Below are 25,531 nucleotides of genomic sequence, written 5' to 3'. Positions count from 1 at the left end.
AATAGTGCGCTGAAAAGGTGACCAATACTCTCAGAAACTGCTCAAAACTCTTCCCGAAAAAAGTCCATTCACAAATAAAGAAATAATGGTTAAATAACTGTCTTCTGTTCCTTTACCCAAGCGGGGGTCTTCCACTACGTGATCTTAGCTAGTGTCATAAACTATCTGGCCCACGGAAATTTCCATTCGATATAAACAGTCTCCTCTTCTTTCTGCAGACATTAACCGTACAAAAATATGTTACAGGCTATTATAAACTCAGCTGATAACAACTCCTTCTTTTAGATACCTGTTAGATGCCTCGTTCAAAAATCCTTTAACTTCCAAGATATCAAGATCAAGGTTGGCTAATCTGTTAAAAACATGGAATCGTTTTTACGATTCGAAAAATGTTACTCTCTCTCCTGCTGCCGATGTTTAGCGGTAGATATGGCCCCACTCCCCTTGTCCTTCTGGGATTCCCTCATTATCAGCTTCTTGGGAAGCTTGGGACACACTCACTCAATAGGAGAATGAAATGTATACTCTATTCGAATCCTTATAGTCTTTGGTTCACGTCCCCTGACGGGTACAGTGTGGAGATCAATACCTGATTAATGATAATTACAAAGTAATAAAATGCAATTGTTAATTTGTGAAAATACAATACAAACAGGAGGATCACAAGCAGATATTTTTTTTTACTTTCCGTGATGCGAACTTTACACTTACTGCTACCCAGTTGGGAAGTAGTATCTGGAAATACAGGGTGATTTCATCCAACGTGTACAAACTCTAGGGATTGATCGCGGAGAGGTTACAGAACAAAAATGATCTAATGAACGTATGTCCGAAAATGCATGGTGTCCATGCCAGCGACCATGTATTCAATCATACTTTGTTACGTAGACTGCAGGCCAATACGCGCTGTACCATGCCGCAACAGTTACAGTATGCGTCGTTTCCTCCTAGAGGGTGGTACTGTTCCTCATACGTCATGACCTAGCACCCTCTCCTGCCATAGTCAGTGGTTCTGTTGTGTCCGAGTCACTTCTAGTGCTGACTCACCGTGTAGTGGATGTGTTACAGCGTTGTACACAATGGTTCTGTATACGACTCGAGAGCTTGCCGACATGGTGTCAAATGGCAACGGGCGGCGGGCAGCACGGTTGTATCGGGAGACCTATCCCCTCCGACAACAACCATAGCATTCATTGTTTGCAACAGTGTTTCGCTGTTTGTCTGAGACAGGGTCGTTTAAGGAAGCAGGAAAGCATGAAGGAAGTAGCCGCCCTGTTCGGACACCAGACGTGCAGGAAAATGCGATTAACACTGTGGAAAGCGACCGCCGTGTCAGCACCAGGCAGTTGGCCCGCCAGTACTGTGTAATCCAGAGGACCGTGTGGAACATTCTTCATGACAATTGTTCTTACCATTATCACTTACAACGTGCGTAGGGCTTACTAGATATAGACTTTCCACGTCGGGAGCGGTTTTGTCACTTGTTTATTCACCAGGCAACCACGATTCCGGGATTTGTAGCATCCAACCTATTCACAAATGAGGCCACCTTAACGCGGAGTGGTATCTTCAACTTTCATAACAGTCATCTGTGGGATTCTAAGCCGAATCCCAGTGGTTTGGTGCCAGCGAATCATCAGCAGCTGTTCAGGCGGAATATGTAGGCCTGGTTAATTGGCGACCGTGTTTTGTGACCAGTCTTCTTTCCACGTCACCTAACAGGCCGGAACTATCGGCGTTTCTTGCGGGCGACTTTGCCTTTCCTGCTGGAAGACGTACCATTGATGATTCGCAGGGTTTTGTGGCTGCTACATGATGGTACATCAGCCCACTTCGCCCTGAACGTGCGGACGCACCTCAATGGATCGGAGGAAGAGGTCCAGTTGCATAGCCTGCTCGTTCACCAGATATCAACCCGTTCGATTTCTGGTTATGAGGCCATCTAAAAGGAATCGTGTATGCAGAGCCCATTCCAGACGAGGAGACACGGGGGCAGCGTATTCATGCTGCCTTTGACACTATTCCGATGGAGCCTGGCCGCTGTGAACGTGTAAGACAGAACATGCTACGGCGCGTACACGCATACGTGGAGGCACATGGAAACCATTATCAACACATACTGTAACTGTGGCTGCATGGTACAGCGCGTATTAGACCGCCGTCTCTGTAACAAAGGATGATTGAATAAATGGTCCCCAACAAACAAACCATGCATTTCCGGACATACGTTCATTAGACCTTCTCTGTTCCGTATCCTCTCCTCGAGAGCGCGCAACTGTGAGTTCGCATCCGAGAGATAGTGGGTTCGAACCCCACTGTCGGCAGCCCTGAAGATGGTTTTCCATGGTTTCCCTTTTTCACACAAGGCAAATGCTGGGGCTGTACCTTAATTAAGGCCACGGTTTCTTCCTTCCCATTGCTAGGCGTTTCCTGTCCCATCGTCTCCATAAGACCTATCTGTGTCGGTGCGACTTAAAGAAATAGCAAATAAAAAATCCTCTCCTCGATCATTCCCTAGAGTTTGTACACGGTGGAAAATATCACCCTGTAAAAAATAATGTAAACGTTATGTTCACGCTTTGGTTGTAATTTTAATCCTCTTTTAAAGCAAGGTCACAACAACTAAATAAGTGGAAATGTGGACTGTGTAAACAATTCGTTGGTAGATAAAACATATAGGCGGTGCGACGTAAAGCCACTAGAAATAAACATATAGGCCTAATCTCGAAATGAACAAGGCTGCACTTTCATTATAAAAATTAATAAAACTAGTAATACGTAACTCCAGTTGACTTACCTTGGTCTGAATCAGACGATATATCAGGTAATGAATTAGGAACATAATCTTCATCGGAAGACATGCTGTTGACCAAATTAAACACATAAACTCACAAATAATAATGGCATGTAGTGTAATGGACTTGGTTTACTAAGGCAGTGAAAAATACTTAGCAACCTTCACCTTACACGGGATTTGCTGCACTCTGTGAAGTAGCAAATGACTTATGGACTTAATTTGCTGTGGCAGTGAATAAATGAAAGGTTTGTTAGTCCCAGATTGCATTAATCCCGAAAATTGACCAATGGTGGACTTGGTCCACTTCGGTTGTGAAACCCCCTATATATTTCGTGACTTCTGGAAGTGTTTTTAAACTTAGGAAACCAGCGTATGTACAAAATTGCTATATAAAGCCTGTTTTTTGAACTGAACACAGTGCCACATACAGCGGGATCACAGGAATACTCTAGAAGATCAGCAATAAAACATGTGCACAGTAATTGAAGACCATACATGCCTATTGCAACTCAGATGTCTCAGAAGGAATGGAAATGTATTTATAAAAATATTAATAATATGTAAATTTACTCTGGGCTGCACGTTTTCCGATATACTTGTACAAAAGTGTTCATTGCAACTGGTGACGAAATGAACACAAATGGGCAAATTAATATACTTACATTACGTACGGCATTATAGATATTCTAAAACAACTTATCACCAACATGCAGTAATGTCACCATTGTTTGGACATCAAACTTAAAGAACGAACAAATAACATAACTTCAACTCCAAGTCCTTGAGCAAACAAACGCGAATAAAATCGGGCAACATGGCTTGAATTTGAACCCAGAACCCTGTGGTTTGAAGACCAGAACCCTAAACATTAAGCCACGGAGTCCGATGGTGTGATGACCAGCGTCAAACCATGTATTAGCTGTACAACAATTCCGAAAATAATTCTGTGACCGACAATTAAAGCTTTAGTCCATAGTAGAGACCTAAGAGCTATTAAAAGCATTCTAAGAAGAATATAACTAGAAAATGTTCCGTTTTGCATTTTTTTTGTTCAGTGGCTACTCTAATTACTGATGGCATTAACAGACGCCTGTTTATCAGATGCTTGTCCCACAAGACAACGATGCGGACTAGTCCCATACAAACATCTTTGAAGGTAAGTAACTTCAGCCACGATGTATCCTGTAATCCTGAAAACAGAAAGACTAACCATCGAAGTCTCTAATAAGGTTCTAGAACCGCAATCGAACAAGTCGTGCTGGGATAGTATGAGCGAAATTAGTGGCCGAGAGCGGAAATGATAGTGTACCTGCTCTAGCTTAGTGCGAAATAAGAACAATAAACATGCAGGAGGTCTTCTTAGATGCGGATAAAGAAAATCGTATAGCAAAAAATGAGGCAGTATCGGTGTGCAGGTATTATGTCATGCAGAAATTCTAATAGTTAATTCTAATCCACACGATTCAATGCGTTTAATGAAATCAATTAGTTTTAGTCCTCCTCTGTGGTGTAGTGGTTAGTGTGATTAGCTGCCACCTCCGGAGGTCCGGGTTCGATTCGCGGCTCTGCGACGATATTTGAAAAGTGGTACGAGGGCTGGAACTGGGTCCACTCAGTCTCGGGAGGTCAACTGAGTAGAGATGGGTTCGATTCCCACCTCAGCCATCCTGGAAGTGGTTGGTTTTTCCCTCGGACTCAGCGAGGGATCCCACCTCTACCGCCTCAAGGGCAGTGTCCTGGAGTTTCAGACTCTGGATCCGGGGATACAACTGGGGAGAATGACCAGTGCCTCGCCAAGGCGGCCTCACCTGCTATGCTGGACAGGGCCCTTGGTGGGGGATGGGAAGATTGGAAATTATTGGAAAGGAAGAGGGAAGGAAGCGGCCGTGGCCTTAAGTTAGGTACCATCCCGGCATTTTCCTGGAGGAGAAGTGGGAAACCACGGAAAACCACTTCCAGGATGGCTGGAGTGGAAATCGAACCCACCTCTACTCAGTTGACCTCCCGAGGCTGAGTGGACTCCGTTCCAGCACTCGTACCACTTTTCAAATTTTGTTTCAGAGCCGGGAATCGAACCCGGGCCTCTATGGGTGGCAGCTAATCACACTATCCATTACACCACAGAGGCGGACTTTGAGGTGTTATCTACCGTAGTAAAAAAAGCAATTTTTGAGCTTTTCACCCTTTCTTGAGAGGATGTTCGTCTTTGGAGGACAAATTCTTCTGCAGTTGAACGTGTTTAGATATGCTTCGAGGAAAATACTATATCGGTCCCAGAGCTCAGAGCAGACACCTGAGAGAGATTTCACCCCAGTGTTACCATACTCAGTCCGGACATGTTTCTGGAATACGTCATATTTTCTGAAGCCCCTCGAATACATTCTCAGTTCTACAGACGGATTGTTACGTCACACACTCATAATAACCCAGTTTACTAACTTCTACATACACAAGTAAGTGAAGATGATAACTGAACTTATCCATACCCTTAAGAATAATAAACAGCAATTACATAACATAGTCAACAATTCCCACAAGGCACTTGCTCTCTCATCGGGCCTTAAAATGTTGGAAGTACCTCTGAACCAAGCTCGAATTTTGAGAGAAGCGTTTGTAGAGCAGTGGATTCATCCTCTTGTGGTAACACGACAGAGGATCATGCACTAATACCATGCGCTAACGTTCGTTAATTTTAATGAAAAGGGATAGATTCAAACGCTGTGACTTTTATGACAGCCAAATCAATGGTTAATGCTTTCCAATGCAAATGCACACTGAACGCGCTCACTCGCTGCTTTCACCAGCAGTCCCCAGAGCCGTTCATTACATAACACGAAGTAAAACATCACTGGTATAAAAAACTAAGTAAGATACTGTAAGTATGTGCTCAATGTGATGACAGAATGAGAGTTTGGAAGTTTCAGTATCAAAATTAAATGTACCGTACTTCATAAACTACAACCTTCGCTCTAAACCTGATGACAACATTAGGAAACACACCTGCTGTGAATAGTTTCCTCCAAGTCTCGGATCCAACGATGTGAAGACCACTCTTGATCCAATCTCAGTTTGTGAGTGAAGAGTTTGTCCAACCGTAAGACTTAATGAATTGATTGGTTTTCATTTGGTGAACGGTTCATGGAATGTTAATACGTTTGTAGTAACTAATCAACTGTAATGTCATGTGGTAGGTTTTGCATGACCAGAAGCCAGGGAGATGGAGTTGTCTCATTTAAATATCGCCGTTTTCAGACAAAATCGGACCACCTACCTTGAGAATAGGGCAACGACTAGCTGACTGCGTCACTGAGCTCGAGTGTAAAGCGTCGCCTGGGTTAATTCTTATCATAACGGTCTTATACTCCACTGGTACTACCGTTATTACTATTATTTAAATGTGCCATAAACTATAAACGTTATTCTACTCCTACACCATTCACAGATGTACATTCTTTGGGTGAAGCCTAAATCGTTTACTACAACCCCACCTTAACAGTTCTGAGTAAGATATTGTCTTGATTTTGTCTAGATGATTACATATCTGCTACAACAATCAATAACCACATAAATAAACACATGTTTTCATACCGCCTGCGTATTTCCACAGCTCAAATAATCTCCTTGGAAGAAGTAACATTCTAGTTTCTTTACTGCAGATTTCAATGTAGTATATATACTACGATTGAATTTACTAGGTGATGATTGTTGTCCCGTTTGTACTTGAAGTGAAGTGACATGGATATTTGAGAACAAATATTATTGTGATATTTGTATATTTGTATTGATGTGTTAACTTGGAACTGAAAGCGTCCTGAAAATATAAACGTAGTATTGGAGCCTTAGCCTAAAGTTAAAATAATAAATATTGATCCTGCCTGCTGAATCGGTGGCCAACTACCACAATTTCCAGTAGAGCACAATATAATCCAAAATTGATCAAATCGTAACCAGACAGTTCATAATTTCCGTCAAAACCTATTTTCATATGCCAACAAGTAGAATTGTTATGCTGCTCCCTCAACCATCACAGATATACATTTATTACAAACCAAGCTTAACACTTATAAATAAGACATTTTAGAAGTATTCTATTGAAGTTGGTATTAGGTAGAGAAGAAATTATTGTAACTTGGAATATTACTGTGTTAAATTTTATTTTCAACTACGTAACCTTATGGTTTCGGGCCATTAATCTCAGTAATTATCCCTTTCAATCTGCTTTTTAAATCTGTAGATGTCAACATCAAGTTAATAATTTAACCTTAAGACATTAAGAAGGATTTATTTTGTTTGCTTGCTTTATTTTGATAGCGGTTTAACACGGCACTAACACACAGAGAGTTTTCCGCAACGTAATGTAAATGTCCTGGGCATCGATAGCGTACAATAAATATAAACCAAGCCTCACAACATATGTCCCAGATGACAATTTTTAGGATGAAAGAACCACGGATAATCAAACCCATCCTCCCTAATTTCATGCTACTCACCAGCTATCCGCTCAAAAGCAAACGGGTCGTAGTCTGTCCGACGAAAATAAAATGGGCATGTAAAATTAATATCTTGAAAGTAGGGCACTATAGTAAGAGGGATACAGCAATCTAATAAAGAATAAGAATGGGATTCTAATTTGTTGGAAATAATTTATTCACAATGAAAGACTCTTCATTTTGACCCTATAAAACCCGGATGCCAAATACCTTGCCTGAGTGGCAATCATTGCGATTCGTTTTCTACTAAAACAAAGTATGATTATAATCCCTCACAGGTGATCTTTGTTCTTTTCAGTTCATTATTCCGTACAATTATACCACCTGCAGATCCAGGTTCGAATCTCATCGATTTATTACGCCTTTATTTTTTACATGTTTATAGCCTCTCGTTTATATCGGCTACTAATAATCCCTTACGGATAAACACATATTCATTCCTTGATCACAATATTCACTTATTAATTCTAATATTACGTTAACTAAACACCGGGAGAATAACACAATAAATCACTCCCTTACACCGGTCAAATAGTTGGCATGTCCGAATCTAATATACTTCCGTCACTTCAAAACATCGAATACTCTCCCTGAAATTACTTTATTACTTCGCCATGAAATATATAGCTAATAAAATTATTAGATAACAATTGAACACTTAATCATAATTAAACACTCGATTCCCAGGTAGGCTGTCTCTTAGGGTAATACACTTATAATTAATATATACAACAGTGGACTTACAACGTTGATGGCTGGCGACTCAAGTTTGAGTCTTCAAACATTTATAAATATGACCTTGATACTCACAACAAGTAATACACTGTGTGATGGAGCGTTATCATGTAAATAAAGATATAAATAATACGCTCGACGCACTGTGAAATCATCAGGTCCGACAAGCTCTCGGGTATCAACCCAAGAGCCCCACCCCGGACCGGTGTCGAATCACTGCTTCCTTGACCATAGGTATACCTGAAATTCCCTGCCTAACGGCTCATTACGGAACAATGATTGTAAGAAATGCATCACACTTCTTGCTCATTTAGGAAAAGCCAGGTCAAATCATGAACGAATAATTTAAGTTCTGTGCGGTGAAGGCGGAAGAGAGAATAACCTGCAGAGATGCATCATTTCCACTTGCAAGAGAGCGAGCTACGGAGCGAAGACCTCGCTTTCCCCTCATTCTATCGCCACTTTTTGAGACCATAAATTTCTCTCGCTCGAGAGTGGCTAAACAAAACATGTCTCGCCAAACACCTGGACTTTGCACTCAGCTTAATACCTCCGAAGGAATGATCTAATTAATGCATATCTATCGCGTTCCACTTCGGGCAATTATCATCAAGTCATCATTCATATAATCTCATTGCCTCAAACATGACATGCCTCTTGCAATTACAGTATCCGCATATTCCTCCACTTACATTATTATTCAATCAATCAATAAATCAATCAATCAATCAATCAATCAATCAATCAATCAATCAATCATTACTGTTCTGTATTTAGAGCAGTCGCCCAGGTGGCAGATTCCCTATCTGTTGCTTTCCTAGCCTTTTCTTAAATGATTGCAAAGATATTGGAAATTAATTGAACATATCCCTTGGTAAGTTATTCCAATCCCTAACTCCACTTCCCATAAACGAATATTTGTCCCAATTCGTCCTCTTGAATTCCAACTTTATCTTCATATTGTGATCTTTCCTACTTTTAAAGACACCGCTCAAACTCATTCGTCTACTAATGTCATTCCACGCAATTTTGCTACTGACAGCTCGGACGTACACATCGCTTAGTCGAGCAGCTCGTCTCCTTTATCCCAAGTCTTTCCAGCCCTAACTTTGCAACATTTTTTAACGTTACTCTTTTGTCGGAAATCACCCAGAACAAATCGAGCTGCTTTTCTTAGAATTTTTTCCAGTTCTTGAATCAAGTAATCCCAGTGAGGGGTCCCATACACTGGAACCATACTCTTGTTGGGGTCTTTCCAGAAAATTATATGCTCTCTCCTTTACATCCTTACTACAACCCCTAAATACCCTCATAACCATGTGGAAAGATATGTACCCTTTATTTACAATCCCATTTATGTGATTACCCCGACGAAGATATTTCGTTATATTATCATTTCTCATCTACTGCATATCTCTCTTCCCCACCGTCAAATACATGCACATGCACTTAACATCAATAATACTCAAATGACTTTAGAATTTGTCTCAAAGGTCCTTACCGACGGGGAATTTTGTTATGGCACTCAGTACAGTCACGTACATTTCATACCTCGGTCAATTGATTTTCTTTCTTCACAGCACAGCATTCTTTGGGATTAAAAGAGGGTGTGTACCGTCATGTTAATTTAACTTCTTGAAACACCATGCTACTATATCTCACACAATGTATTATCAGAATTTAAGAAGATCTTACCAACTGATTTATATCACCTCTGTCAGAAGCAAAGTGAAAATCCCCCGAACATTGTTTTAATCTCCCTCATCTGCTGGTGTTTCACTAAACGAATATAGTAACACATACGTTCATATCAATAAATCCTAATTCATGCATAATCCTGATAATTAACACTTGGACAAATAAACTGACTATCTGCATTTCGACACTTCAGGAACGCCTATCTCAAAACTACACCTTAAAAAACATCGAAGTGCATCTTAGCGCGCTTATTTACATGAAACTACATTATAATTACTTCGCGACTACCAATTTTCATGCAAAGAAGTAAATTGGAGAGTATTCAGCCTAAATCATGTTGAGACTTCGTTATCTCCCAGGGCATTTGCCCCACCATTTTCGGTAATCCTTGACGGCTGCTAGGCAAGCTGAAACTCTTTGGCTCACTGGGCTATGTGTGGCTTCCATATTGAGTGCGATGACGTCCGCTTGAATCGTGTATGAAGATGTCCCACGATGTCCTGATGACCGGGGCGTCTGCTAGCACACTGGTGCGTTTATGCTGACCAGGCGAGTTGGCCGTGCAGTTAGGGGCGCGCCGCTGTGAGCTTGCATGCGGGAGATAGTGGGTTCGAATCCCACTGTCGACAGCCGTAAAAATTGTTTTCCGTGGTTTCCCATTTTCACACCAGGCAAATGCTGGGGCTGTACCTCAATTAAAGCCACGGGCGCATCCTTCCAACCCCTAGTCCTTTCACATCCCATTACCTCCGTAAGACGTATCTGTGTCGGGGCGACGTAAAGCCACTAACCAAACAGCGTTTATGCTGGGGTTCGTATCCCGCGTCGCCAATGGTCCTGTGCTGACGTTAGGGCATTTAGGGGCATAGAAATGAGAAGGAAATGAGACATTGTGTTATGAACGTACTGTTTTTCTGACCTGTGGTATTTATCTATCACTGAATTAGTAGCTACCCACTCATGTGACAGGAGATGGATTTCTACAATTGCAAATAAGTCGATATAATGCCCTTTGTATAAAGTGTGACCGTTTACCACAATTCATAACAAGACACATCCTAATAATTCTGTTCACGGTTAACTCTTGTTCATATCTTGCTATGAAAATCTACAGCCTGTTTCCACTCATTAGACCGGGTCAGGAATGGAATGAATGGAAAGCCCCAATCTAGCGGCGAGGATCATATCTTGCTATACATCTTCCTAACTAATGTCATTTAACCATTCAGCACGGACTTGATACGCTGACGGTGATGAAGAAATCGGTAATACTGTACATAAATGAATGAGAATGAGATCTTGCTTTCGGCATCTTCCTCCGTCGCTATCAACAAAATGCCAAATAACCCAGAATTTTGTATCGGTATTCTAAGTTACCTAAATGGGTGTCAAGTCATAGGCTGCGTTGTGAACGACATATTGAGATACTGATCTTCTATAGAGGTGAAGGCAATGTTCTTAAAACATGAAATAAACTTCCTGGGTCGCCATAAGACCTATCTGTGTCGGTGCGACGTAAAGCCCCTAGCAACTTATGTCAATGTCAACTTCCTGGGATATTTTATGTACAGTAAGATCTAATACATTATTTCCTTTCTGCGTCGGTTGGGAATGAAACCTCCTAGTTTACATAAATGACGGGTCAAGTCCTAGACCTAGTCCTAGACACTTCTTCTATTCCCTGCCAATCAATATAGTTGTTCTACAGATATTAATGACACCTGCTGCGTTAGATTTGGAGTATATTGAACATCGTCGCTGACTATTCACCAGGGTGGTGGCGATTTTAATAGCGGCCAATACGTATACATGTCGGACTGATTTGTTTCAAATGTCGCTTTTGTGGTTCGGATTCCTTTTAAAAATTGAGGTCCCGATATCAACAATCACTAGAGCGTCAAGCTGACAGTCCATTAATACAATAAAGGACGTACCAAATATACAATTAACTTGAGCTCAAACATTATTATTATAATAATTATTATTTATTTCTCCGTTAGTGTCTTCTAGGGGCCACGTGACAATTTCAATGCTTCATCCTTTGCTGTTCCTTCTTCTTCCTCCAACACTCCTTCATCTGCTCATTATATCTCATTTCCCCCTGCTCGGTCTACTTAGAGCCTGTTTTATATCCCTCCAGACTTCGGAATCCTTCCATTTTTAAGAATTTATTTCTAAATCTCTCTCTCTCTCTCTCTCTCTCTCTCTGTTTCTGCTTATCTTCTATTGTTTCTTTCCAAATCTTTCTTGACTTCATGAATCCAGGTTGTTGTTGACTTCTCATTCCAAAGATATTTGAAGATCGGTTGGGTTAACCATCCATTCTATTATTATTATTATTATTATTATTATTATTATTATTATTATTATTATTATTATTATTATTATTATTATTATTGTATTATATATATATAATTCGCTGGGGCCATCAAGGACCACGTTAAGTCTTGTTGCATTTGACACTGAACTTGGCCTTCTTTAGAGCCCAAATTTCCCTCATTCTTTGTGAGTGGGCCTGCTTACGCTCCTCTGTCCAAGGGGCACCGTGTCTTCTCTTCGGCTGCTCGTCTCGGTTTAGCCCGTTCGTCAATATTTTCTTGCGGAAGAGATCTCTGTTAAGGACGTCTTCAGCGGAGATATGTAGCATTTGCAGGTCTTTTTTGGTATTTCTAAACCAGGGAATTGTGGTTTTGGGGTTTGAATAAAAAAGTGAAATATTTCTTTAGTTAAATTTCTTCCGTCCATTCTTTTCAGATGACCGTAAAATCGTGCCCGTCTTTTTCTGATTGTGTCGGTAATTTTCTCTATTTTGCTGTAGACTTCCTTGTTGGATCTCTTTTGATGGATTCCATTTCTGTACTTTGATCCCAAGATTCCTCTCACAATTTTGCGTTCTCTTTTCTCCAGTTCTTCAAGGAGTCCTTTATTGGCGTTTAGAGACAGGGTTTCGGCTGCATATAGAACTACTGGCTTCAGAACTGTTTCATAGTGACGTATCTTGGTGTTTTGGGAAAGGCATTTTTTGTTGTAGATTGTGCGGGATGTTTGGTAGGCTATTTCCAGTTTGCGTACTCGCTCCTGAAGTGCTCCTTTGTCCAGTCCATTTTTCATGATGATCTCATCCAGGTATTTGAATTTGTCTAATCTGGTGATGTCCCCGTATTTTGTATGGAGTTTTGGTGGAGCCTCTTTGATGTTAGTCATTACTTCTGTTTTCTCAAACGATATCTGCAAACCACTTTGTTCGGCAATTTCCTTTAAAATTTCAACTTGAGCTCTAGCGGTTTCTATGTCGTTTGAGAGAACAGAAATATCATCGGCAAATGCTAAACAGTCTGTTGCGATCCCCTTGGATTTTGTTCCTATTCTCAATGGACTGTAGTTGGTTTCCTGTAATCTCACCCGCCAGGCTCTGATGATCTTTTCAAGAACACAGATGAAGAGTATCGGGGATAGCCCATCACCTTGTCGGACTCCTGTTTTGATGTCAAAGGAATGCGAGAGACATCCGTGGAACTTCACCTTGGATTTTGTATCGGTCAGGGTGGCTCTAATTAATGCCAGCAGTTTCAAATCAACTCCAAATTCATTTAATATGTTTGGCAGGACTTCCCCGTCAATGGAGTTGTACGCTTTCTTAAAGTCCACAAAGACAGACACATACTGCTTGGACCTTAGTGTACAATATCTGATGATCGTTTTCAGATTTTGGATCTGTTCAGCTGTTGAGCGACCTTTTGTGAACCCTCCTTGGTATTCACCTATTTGATGTTCGACTTGTGCTTCCAAACGCTCCAGGATAGCAAGTGATAGAATTTTGTAAGTCACGGGTAGCAAAGATATTCCTCTGTAGTTGTTGATGTTCTTCATGCTGCCTTTTTTGTGTAATGGATGGATCAAAGCTATTTTCCAATCTTCGGGTAGGGTCTCCTTGTTCCAAATTTCTTCTATTTGCTTTTGCAAGATATCATGTGATTCCTCTGGGGCATATTTCCATAGTTCTACTACTACTGAGTCTTCCCCGGCGCTTTGTTATTTTTGAGACGGGCAATGTGGCGCTTGATTTCATCTCTGTCGGGTGGTCTGGAATCTGGGTACCTGAGTAAGGGTTCCTTGGTCTCAATGGCGCTTTCAGGTTTAGAGCAATTAAGTAAATTCTTGAAGTAATCTGCCAGAATGATGCAATCTTCTTCATTTGATGTCGCCAGTGTGCCGTCCTTTCGCTCAAAGCATAGAGATGGTGGTTTATAGCCAGTGAGTTTGCGTTTGAAGGCTCTGTAGTACTCTCTGCTTTCATTCTTCCTAAAGTTTTGTTCTATCTTTTCAATGAGAGATTTTTCGTATTTACGTTTCTCAGTTCTGAACACCCTAGCTGCTTGGGCACGTTGGGTTTTGTAGGTTTCCCAATCATTTTCTGATTTCGTAGAGTAGTACTGTTTCCACGCATTGAGTCTTTCTTGGAGGACTGATTCGCAGGTACCATTCCACCAGGCATGCTGTTTGCCTCTCTTGATTTCTGCAACGTCTTTGGCGGCCTCAACAAGGAGACTTTTGGCGTTGTTGAAGTCAGTGTCATTTGGTCTAGCCTTCTCCTGGAACTCCTCGACACTTTGCCGAAGTTTATCATTGTCGAAGCGTGTGATCTGTTTGGTTGTCCTCCTTGTGTTTGCGGGAATTGGTTTGAATTTGATAAGAGACATATGATGATCTGAGGCCACATTGATGCCTTTCTTTACCTTGACATTCATAATCTCAGGGCTGTTTCTCCTGGAGATCGCAACATGATCAATTTGGAACTCTCCGAGAGCTTGGACGGGAGAACGTCAAGTCATTTGCTTTCTGGGTAGATGGCGAAAGTGGGTCGACATGACCTGCAGGTTGTGATTTTCGCAAATGGACACCAGTCTTTTGCCATTGGGATTGGTTCTTTTGTGAGCAGGGTAATTTCCTATAACTCTCTTGTACTTCTGTTCACGACCTAGTTGGGCATTGAAGTCACCCAAAAGAAGCTTGAAATGGTGTTTGGGGATTTTGTTTAATTTTTCATCCAGTAGGTCCCAGAAATTATCAACTTCGTCTGGATCAGACTTGTTCTTATCGTTTCCAGGAGCATGTGCGTTAACTAGGGCGTAGGTTTTGTTCGCGCATTTAATTGTGAGTATAGACAATCTGTCATTCACAGGTTCGAAATTTGCAACCGATTTAAGGATCTTGGTTCTAACAGCAAACGCGGTTCCAAGCATCACAGCTCCATTGAGGATTCCTCTTTGCGCTTTGCTCTTGAAAAATCGGTAGCCTTCGGATTCAAAAATCTCTTCATCTGGGTACCTTGTTTCCTGTAGGGCCATTATGGATATCTGATTTTCGTGAAGAGCTTTGGTGAGGGTTTTCAGCTTGCCAGTTTGTGTAAGTGAATTTATGTTGAAAGTTGCTAGAAAGGTTTTAGATTTTGGCCTGAGTTTTTGACTCTTCGGGGTACACCGAGACGCTCCGACTCGTCTTTTGCATGATGTCGAGTCTCCCCCAGAATCCGAACGAGACTCGTGCGCCGTGGCGTTCACGACGAGGGATTTATCCGAAGATTTACCCCCTGGGGTATGTTTCTTGAAATGTTGTGCCATCATGCTTTTTGACTTGACTTTGCATTGGACGGGTACCCATCGTTTTACAACGAGGGTTGTTAGCCCTAGAGGTTGCCTCAAGATGTTTTCTGGCTTCTGGTCATTTACCAGTCTTCGCCGTAACCCTGGCAAGGGACCAGTTTTTTTTTCACGGTGGTATTTTATTTCCCTACTACCCTCTGACTCTGCTGGCGGCAGAGCCAGCGAGCTTCCCCGATTCCAATGGGACGCGCCCGATGGAGGTAACCGGTAAATCCCCACACGGGATTATTATTATTATTATTATTATTATTATTATTAACATTATTAATATTCAGTCTTCTATGTTCATATGTAACCACCAGTTTAATTAAGGGAGTGAAATATGCATTGGTATCCCTATGTGTTAATTATTTAAATGCTACACATTTTTACCGTGAATAGAGTGCAAACAAGCAATAGTGTAAAGCAGGTTTTTTTCTATAGATGATCCCTCAAACCCGCAACTTTCTTCCAAACGATGTCCTCTGCATGATGTCCTTTGGTCTTATATCATTTAGCTACTTGTCTTTCTACACCTCCTTCAGCCAGCGGGATGAAATTTACATTTTTCCTAGAAAGTGAGCAGTGTGTGTGCCCATCTCTCCGGGTTCATTCTCTTCAGACCGGGCGAGTTGGCCGTGCGGTTAGGGGCGCGCGGCTGTGGGCTTTGCATACAGGAGATAGTGGGTTCGAATCCCCCTGCGGCAGCGCTGAGGATGGTTTTCCGTGGTTTCCCATTTTCACACCAGGCAAATGCTGGGGCTGTACCTTAATTTAAGCTACGGCCGCTTCATTCCAACTCCTAGGTCTTTCCTAACCTATCGTCGCCATAAGACCTCTCTGTGTCCGTGCGACGTAAAGCCACTAGCATTCTTAGCTCCCAAAATGTTTCTAAGGAACGTAATTTCCTTCTTCTCAATCTCTTCCATTTTTAGTAGTGTGTTTCTGTAGCGTAAAGCCATGCCGGTCTGGCTACTCCACAGTAGTGTCTCAGTTTAACTTGGTAGGAGATCGATAAGGATCTGTCAATATCATGGCTCATTTTAAATGCCAGTTCCATTTTCCACGCTCCCTCCCCAAGTGCTCCATTTTCATTGCAACGGAGGTTAATAATCGCACCAAGTTAACTAAACATCATGGTCCCCCGGACAATCCCATAGGCCGTCTCAATGCTGTTAGTGCAGTCTGACTTTTCCTAATGGATATACGTACTTGATCCTTTCAAAGGAGATCCGTAAGTATGTTTAGGCAACTTTTTCTTTAAATATTTCCACCTGTTTTACTGCTGTCTGAAGATTGCCTGCTTGGAGCACAGCATTATGTGCGAAAGCCAAACAGCCAAAAGTGATGCCTATGTTTTAGGATCCTACTCTCACTCCATTCTGAAAATCAGTTTCGGCCAACTTTCCCCCCACCCCCACCCCCACACACACACTCTCTGATTACCTTCTCCAAAACACAATAGAACAGGAGTGGGGAAGTACCATCACCTGCCTCAGATCTGTTCTTGGGTAAAATCGTTCCGAAAGCTCACCAGGTAAAATCGTTCCGAAAGCTCACCCAGGAATTTTACTTCGGAGTGAGTGTCAGCGAGGATATGCTTTATCACTGCCAGCTACTTATCGCCGCCACCAAATTCCCTGAGAGTGTTTAGATGTGTCTCGCTATGCACTGAATCATATGCTTTCATGAAATCCACGAAAGTCATAATCAATCGTTTCAGTCCCGCTACCCTAATAGTGATCAGCGATTTAAGGATGTAAATTTATTCTGCATAGGACTTACCTTATCTAAACGCTACCTGGTATTCTCCCAGCTGTTTGTCCAGGTAGTTTTTTTTAAGCTGCTTTATGTCGCACCGACACAGACATGTCTTATGGTGACGATGAGATAGGAAAGGTCTAGGAGTGGGAAAGAAGCGGCTGTGGCCTTAATTAAGGTACATCCCCAGCATTTGCCTGGTGTGAAAATGGTAAACCATGGAAATCCATCTTCAGGACTGCCGACAGTGGGGTTGGAACCCACTATCTCCCGGATGCAAGCTCACAGTTGCTCGTCCGTAATCGCACGGCCAACTCGCCCTGTATGTTTAGGTAGACCTCCACTCTACGCTGAAGTGCTTTCGACAATAGCTTGTACGCAGCGGGGTGAGGGGGGGGGGGAGAGACGCGTCTTTAATTATTGGCATCCTTTATATCGCCTTTCTTGTGCAAGGGACGAATGAATGCATTCTCTCAATCTTCTGGGATCTCTTTTGTTGCCCATACATGGGTGAGGAGTGTTTTCAGCTGTTCAATCAAATTTTCATTCGAATACTTGAAGAGTTCCATCGTGATGAAGTCCTTCCCAGGAGCCGTGTTGTTTTTCAACGCTTTGATTATAGTTCTGATTTTTTCACTGCCAGGAAAATGTGAACTTTGAAGTTTGTTTGCAGGTGCCTCCAGCTGATCGCAGTGTAGAAGTTTTTGGAAGTACTGAGCCGGGTGCATACAATTTTATTGTTTTTCATTATGATTTTCCTTATTCATTCTTAAGCTCGTGTTCTTTGGAGTGAACCCCTTAATCTTGTTCTTGAAAAGGTGATGAAAATACCCCGTGTTGTTCTTTTTAAAACGTTCCTCTGTGCGTTCCATTTTGTCTTCCATGTATTTGCCTTTCACATTCTTTAGGATTTTGGCTGTACGCTCTCTCTGTTCTTTACATGCCTCAAAATCCTTCTTTTCATATTGCTTCAAGTCGCACCGATAGAGATAGGTCTGATGGCAACGATGGGATAGGAAAGGGTTAGGAGTGGGAAGGAAGCGACCGTGGCCTTAATTTAGGAATAGCCCCCGTATTTGTCTGGCGTAAAAATGCCAAACCACGGAAAACCATCATCAGGGCCGCCAACATTGGGGTTCGAATCCACTATCTCCCGAACGCTAGCTCACAGCTGCGTGACCATAACCGCACAGCCAACTCGCTTCATCAAAACTTTATGGCTAGAGCACTATTTATTCCATGGTTTCGACCTTTCCTGCGGTGCCTCCTCGCAGTCGTTGTCCCACCAGGATGCCTTTTCTTCTTTGCCATGGATATGGTCTCTTCAGCTGTCTCTTGTATTTTCTTAACCATTTCGTCACACTCGTATTAGTCGAGGGATTCACGTTCTTTCTTGTAGTTTTCTACGATCTCCTATTTCACTTTAAGTTCCTCAATTTTAGATCGTTTCAGTCTGAGGGGTGTTTTCATAGCGAGTTGTGCAATGGGGTAGTGATCAGAATCCACGTTGGCTCCTCTGGGCAGTAGTGGACATTAACTATAGGTTGAAGGAATCAGAGACTTCGATCAATCTTTCTCCATTCTTCTTTGTACTTCAGTGTTCTGGATATCTCCCAACTATTTTCTTATATTTCTTTTCCTTTCCAATCTGTGCGTTGAAGTCTCATGGAAGGATTTTAACTTGATGATCAGGTACTTGCATCATCTCTCCTTCCTCTACGTTGTCTGGATTTTCCCTACTGTCCTCGATCAGCGCGTGGGCATTGAAGGTCACATAAGATCTACTTCCACCTTTTAGCATTAGAATTGAAAGTTTCGGTGACGTTGGCCTGAATTTTTTATGGCATCCACTACTGACTTGGGAACAAAGAAGGCGGTTTCTAGTGTGGTCGAGGACTTTCTTATGTGGGTTGACTTGCATTCCGTAATGTTCCATATTTGCCCATGGTGAATATTTCATCTGATGGAAACCTAGTTTTCTTGCGCTGTCATGGTCTTAATTCGTATTCTGCCAGTACTATAATCGGTTCCATTTGTTTGCCAGTTCTAAGATGTGTGATAACGTTAAAGGTACCTAAAAATACTTATTCCTCGTTCTCAGTTTGCAGGATGATGGATCCTCTGACTGACCCAGATTTGATGGGTTACGGTCCCCCAGAACCCTGTTCCCTAGACCAAGGTGATGGTAGACCAACGCCAAGGCCCCGGATTTTGCCAGCTGTGGTAGTGATTTCCGAACGTTCTGCATCCACCATGATAGTTTTGTGCCGTAGTTCTCAGGGGACGAAGCAATACCCTGTCCAAGGATAAAACTAAGTTGATAAGACCCGGGGTTGGTTCTTCAGCCCTCGAAGCCGTTGGGAATACTCCTTTTCCGACTTAGACGCCGTTTACCGGCTTCCTTTTTACCTGAGCTGATCCGCGGGCACTTATTCGGCCAGGTCTTATTTACACCTGCCCTGCATATGTACAAGACGTCCCCTATCAGCCACCATATTATTATTATTATTATTATTATTATTATTATTATTATTATTATTATTATTATTATTATTATTATTATTATTATTATTATTACAATAGACCTACTACCTTCAGCCGCGGTGTCATCCTTGGTAAGTAAAAAAACTGAGACTAAGCAGACTTAAATGATAAAATATGGTCACAAAGCTACATCACCTTAAATTCCCCAGTTGACTCTGCTCGACAAGGTCTAGTTAGAGGAGTGATTCATATCCTTATTTTAATTTTTCTGGTCCCGTTTATCACAACCAGTGATTATTGAATGACTTTTATCCTATAGGATGCATGTCTTTTATAAAGTTGGCAGCATTTCATGATGTAACTTATAACGCTAAAATATGAATGTCATCGTAATATATTGTCACGTTCACCGCATAGAGAAGTGCTCAACGCCAGATGAGTGCCTAGCGCACTACTACAGGTTCAACAACCGTGACTTGCATTGGGTGGAACGAGAATTGCTTTGTTCTCATTCGACTCCATTTCAGATTACTGTATCAATGGCAATATTCTCCTCGGTTTTTGAAATTTACTTTCCGTGCATTAAAAACTTCCATATGGCTCGAAAACGAAACAAGCACCCTAGTAGCCTAGCTGTCATTTTTACACAGCTAGAAGTCAGATACTAGATATTTTCTTCTTCAGATAGTTAATAAGTTTATGTATTCAAAATTAGTTTCGGAAAACCATCTTCAGAGCTGCCGCCAGTAGGGTTTGAACCCACTTCCTCTCGAATGCAAGCTGACAGCTAGGTGATCCACTTATTCTTCTTCCTATTCTTCTTCTTGCCAATTTGAAAAAAGAATCCACAGTAAACTCTCTTCAGGGCAGCAGATGGTGGGGCCGAACCCCTATCCAAACCGTGTAGTGAACCCGCTCGGTGTTATTATTATTATTATTATTATTATTATTATTATTATTATTATTATTATTATTATTATTATTATTATTATTATTTTAGTCCGTCAGCTTGGCTGATGGTCAACCTTTGGTTCATAGGGCCTTGGGTTCGATTCTCGGCTATACCGGCGTTTTTAACTGTGTATGTTTAATTCATCTTGCTCGGGGAAGGGGTGTTTATGTTTGTCTTAATACACTCTACAGCACACGGCACTGCCAGCCTCTACAGAAATCGAAATAATGAACACATACCTCCACATACGGCTGGAGTCAGAAAGTGTAGCCGGTCGTAAAACTAGGTTTAAACCATATCATGTTTCAACCCCAATATATTTGGAAAATGGCCAGGAAGAAGATAATAATTAATAAATTATTATTATTATTATTATTATTATTATTATTATTATTATTATTATTATTATTATTATTATTATTATGAACTTGTACCATCAGTAAGGCCCCTCTCTAGTGTTAGACAACACTTTAAACGCCTAAGGACGGTGAAATCTTCCTCAAGAGTATTTAATTTTCAAGGTTATTAACAGATGTCACTACTTTTTATTTCGGACTGCCACCTAGGAGCATGGAATGTGTAAAATTTAGTTTAGTATTGTAACTAGTTAGGGTTTGACAGAAGAATGTGTACGTCTTCCCTTTCTACGATGTCACTTCCGTGACTTCAAATTAAATTGACCTATTATCGCCCAGCTCGCACCTATAAATAGGGGTAATTGTGAAACAGTGCAACGAGCTGTGATGTTCTCCTCAGAAGAGGCTACCGGCGAGCTGGCGTTGCACATCGTGTGAATCTACTTGCGTGCGCGGTGGGAAGATACCGGCGTTCTCCTCTAGCATGTCACAGACAGGTATCAGCCGCGTTTACCTGATTTTAATGTAGGTTATCTTAACTTATTTAATTTTTTTAAACATGCAGGTTTCTAGGCTGTCTGTGGACGGAGTGTAACCACCCAAGTGGGTGTAATGTAATGTTTTAAGGATGTTCGAGTGTGGGCCTTCGTTTTCCTTGTTCACTTTGGTTTTTGGTGATTAAGCTATTGTTATTTCATCTTGCATTTCGGTTAGTAGTTCTCTTTCCCGTCTTAGTCACAAGGTAGTATGGCTTATCCTATGTGTCACCGGACCTCCTGCCTCATTAGGTTTTATGGCAAGTCGTGTCACGGAAATGCTCGAGAGGGTTCAGCATCGAATTCTATTAGTTTTCGGCATTTTCTATTTACAATTTTTTTATGTCATTCTCGGGCGTGTAGTATGAGCTTCTCCTCCTGCTTTTCTGGAAACTTGCAATACCAAACATCATGTTGTTGCATCCCCTTGAAGTAAGGGCAGCGAGTGTCCAATTGGGTAAAGCTGGTAAGCGTACAAGTGTAATAAATTGGACCTGGATGTAAGTTCTAGGCACATTCCGCCATTGAAAGTTAAAGATGAGAGTTCGATAGGTACTTCTCTAAAGTGTTCTTTTTTTACAAGTTGCTTTACGTCGCACCGACACCGACAGGTCTTATGGCGACGATGGTGCAGAAAATAGCTAGAAGTGGGAACGAAGCGGCCGTGGCCTTAATTAAGGTACGGCCCCAGCATTTGCCTGGTGTGAAAATGGGAAACCACGGAAAACCGTCTTCAGAGCTGCCGACAGTGGGGTTCGAACCCACTATCTCCCGAGAACTGGATACTGGCCGCACTTAAGCGACTGAAGCTATCGGACTCTGTCTCTAAAGTGTAACATGTTGTCTTGGGAGCTTCGTAATTGTATTGTATACCAAAAATGTAAATTACTAAAGATGTGTATAGACTTATTAGTCTTTGAGAATGGGGGTGTTATCATCCAGATCATTTTATGAAGTTACGCTTTTCGCGTACCTACTTATTAATATTAATTCTGGTTGTAATGTTTTGTTGTTTATCAAAATTTTTGTTGTTGCTGCTTTGAAAAGAAAAGTAGAAACAGAAAAGAAAGAAAAGAAAAAGAACATTTCGCAAATATATTCAAAATTATGTTCTTGTTTGGTAATTTGTCCAGTAGCCTAGGCCATGCTTTTCTCTCCCTCTCTCCACTGCCATTGTATTCAGTAATAATAATAATAATAATAATAATAATAATAATAATAATAATAATAATAATAGAAAAGGAAAACCGTGCTGGCTAGTATTACCTACCTTATGTTTATATTAACACTTAATCTTGTGACCATAATCTACAATTTCTTGTCAGGGTTTGCCTGCCTCATGTCAGATTTTCCCCCGTTTGGCTTCACGATAATTTTTCCAAGTACTGGACATCGTTACGATCTTAACATTCCGATCAGGGTAGCACAGTGCGTACGAGCGCGAGAAAAATGGGCGTAAACCCAGTTCTCAACTTTTCTTAGACTATTTTTCCAGGGTTTCTCTGGTACAGATCTAGAAAGGATACTCGGATCACACCCTTCCCAAGGTCCCGCCTGCTTTCTTTCCGCCTATACCTCCAGTTAACACAAATATCATCCACTACAACAGACAGTGCCATAGTATGGTATTTCTCAGTATTTCTTTTTGCTATTGGCTTTACGTCGCACCGACACAGATAGGTCTTATGGCGACGATGGGACAGGAAAGGGCTAGGACTGGGAAGGAAGCGGCCGTGGCCTTAATTAAGGTACAGCCCCAGTATTTGCCTGGTGTGGAAATTGGAAACCACCGAAAAACATCTTCAGGGCTGCCTACAGTGGGGTCGAACCCACTATCTCCCGAATACTGGACACTGGCCGCACTTAAGCGACTGCAGCTATCGAGCTCGGTCTCAGTATTTCGTGAGTAACATAAATATATCACTCTAAATGGTGCACTTCTCATGGAGTGCAGGACGAAAAGAAGTTCCATCCAACATATGATACCGAGCGAGTGGGCCGTACGGTTAGGGTCGCATAGCTGTGGGTGCGAATCCCACCGCCAACAGTCCTGACGATGGTTTTTCCGTGGTTTCCCATTTTCACATCAGGCAAATGCTGAGGTTGTACCTTAATTAAGTCCACGGCTGCTACCTTCCCAATCCTAGCACTTTCCCCACCCCTCCGTCGCTGAATATCTTCTACGTGTTAGCGCGACGTTAAACAAGTAGCAAAAAAACCTCAAACTATGACGTCAAATTCAGCAGCCAGTAAATGTAAATTACGATAATTTTAGTGGATTTCAGTTGCGGCTTGGCAATGAAGCTCTCAACATAAAAATGTCATCGTTCTTGACAAATATAACTTATGGGTGAAACACTGAACCATTCATTTGACCTAGCTGTATGGGTATAGAGGCTTAAAGCTCTTCAGCAAACAAAGATTTAGAGCACTGTCCATAATAATGGGCATAAAGCGCACCTAGAGGGGAGCCTGGTCCCCGGGCCGGTATGTGGGCCAGGATTTGGGTTGGTATGTGCTGCACCTCCAGGGAGTGATCAATACAGGCCTGTGGACTTGCGCCCCAACACTTCCGCTTGCGGGTGGAGTTTTACTCTCGTTCTCCCCACCCCGACCCTCACACCACTATACCTTCGACTTGGGGGACAGGACACCGAGGTGAATGGGTCAGCTGTTTCCAGCGGCCTGATGGGCGCACGCCACGACGGCCGGCTCACTCAGTTCTTTCGTTCCATCTGCCGCCAGTCGTGACTGGCTCTCCTAACGTCTTCACGCACCAACGTAGAAATACTATTATCTTATTGGGGGCCGTCGTTACAAGACTCTCCTTCCAGATGAATGCGGCACCAGCGTGCCCTCAACACCAAACGTACAAAACATATTTCAAGGTTAAAAATTCGTGTCCTCATCCTGAGGTGGTGCACCTATTTTCATGCACACACCCAATCGAGGTGAGCTGCATGTACCATTTTAACCATATACCAGCCCTCCTGCCACTCTTAAATTCCTGGCAGTACCGGAAATCGTACCCGGGTCCCCGTGGACGACAACTAATAGTGCTAACCGTTACGCTACGATGGATGACATACTTCGAGGTAAAGACCTGTGCTTCTTAGTCTGGATCCTTGGCTTAATAGGGGCTGTCTAGGGAGTCGGTAAAAACGCACTCGGTTTACCCGAAAGGACGTGGGATCGATTCCCTGGCAGGCTATCGAAACGTTTAGAAACTGTATTTCCCGTTGTGGAGAGGGACATGGGCCTGGGGTTCATTGAGCCTGCATCAAACTCGAGCATAAGGTTAATTCCTGGGGCAAAGGCGAGCGGGTGCAGGAATAAACTCTATCCCACTTAGATACTCCATCTTAATCTGTTTACCCTCCAGGGTTGGCTTTTCCCTCGGACTCAGCGAGGGATCCCACCTCTACCGCCTCAAGGGCAGTGTCCTGGAGCTTCAGACTCTGGGTCGGGGGATACAACTTGGAAGGATGGCCAGTTCATCAACCAGGCGGCCTCACCTGCCATGCTGAACAGGGGCCTTGTAGGGGGATGGGAAGATTGAAAGGGATAGACAAGGAAGAGGGAAGGAAGCGGCCGTGGCCTCAAGTTAGGTACCATCCCGGCATTTACCTGGAGAAGTAGGAAACCACGGAAAACCACTTCCAGGATAGCTGAGGTGGGAATCGAACCCACCTCTACTCAGATGACCTCCTGAAGCTGAGTGGACCCCGTTCCAGCTCTCGTACCACTTTTCAAATTTCGTGGCAGAGCCGGGAATCGAACCCGGACCTCCGGAGGCGGCAGCTAATCACGCTAACCACTACACCACAGAGGCGGACCACTTAGATAGTGAAAATCTTTATTTTTCGCTCCTTCAAGGGCTCTACGGTGATTGTTTCTTGTTTATTTGCTTTCTGCTTTTAATTTTTTTTTTTTGCTAGGGGCTTTACGTCGCGCCGACACAGATAGGTCTTATGGCGACGATGGGGTAGGAAAGGCCTAGGAGTTGGAAGGAAGCGGCCGTGGCCTTAATTAAGGTACAGCCCCAGCATTTGCCTGGTGTGAAAATGGGAAACCACGGAA

This window comes from Anabrus simplex, chromosome 2 (genome assembly GCF_040414725.1).
Source record: "Anabrus simplex isolate iqAnaSimp1 chromosome 2, ASM4041472v1, whole genome shotgun sequence".
Taxonomy (NCBI): Eukaryota; Metazoa; Arthropoda; class Insecta; order Orthoptera; family Tettigoniidae; genus Anabrus; species Anabrus simplex.
The sequence above is the reverse complement of the archived record's forward strand: the minus strand, read 5'-3'. Positions refer to the sequence as shown.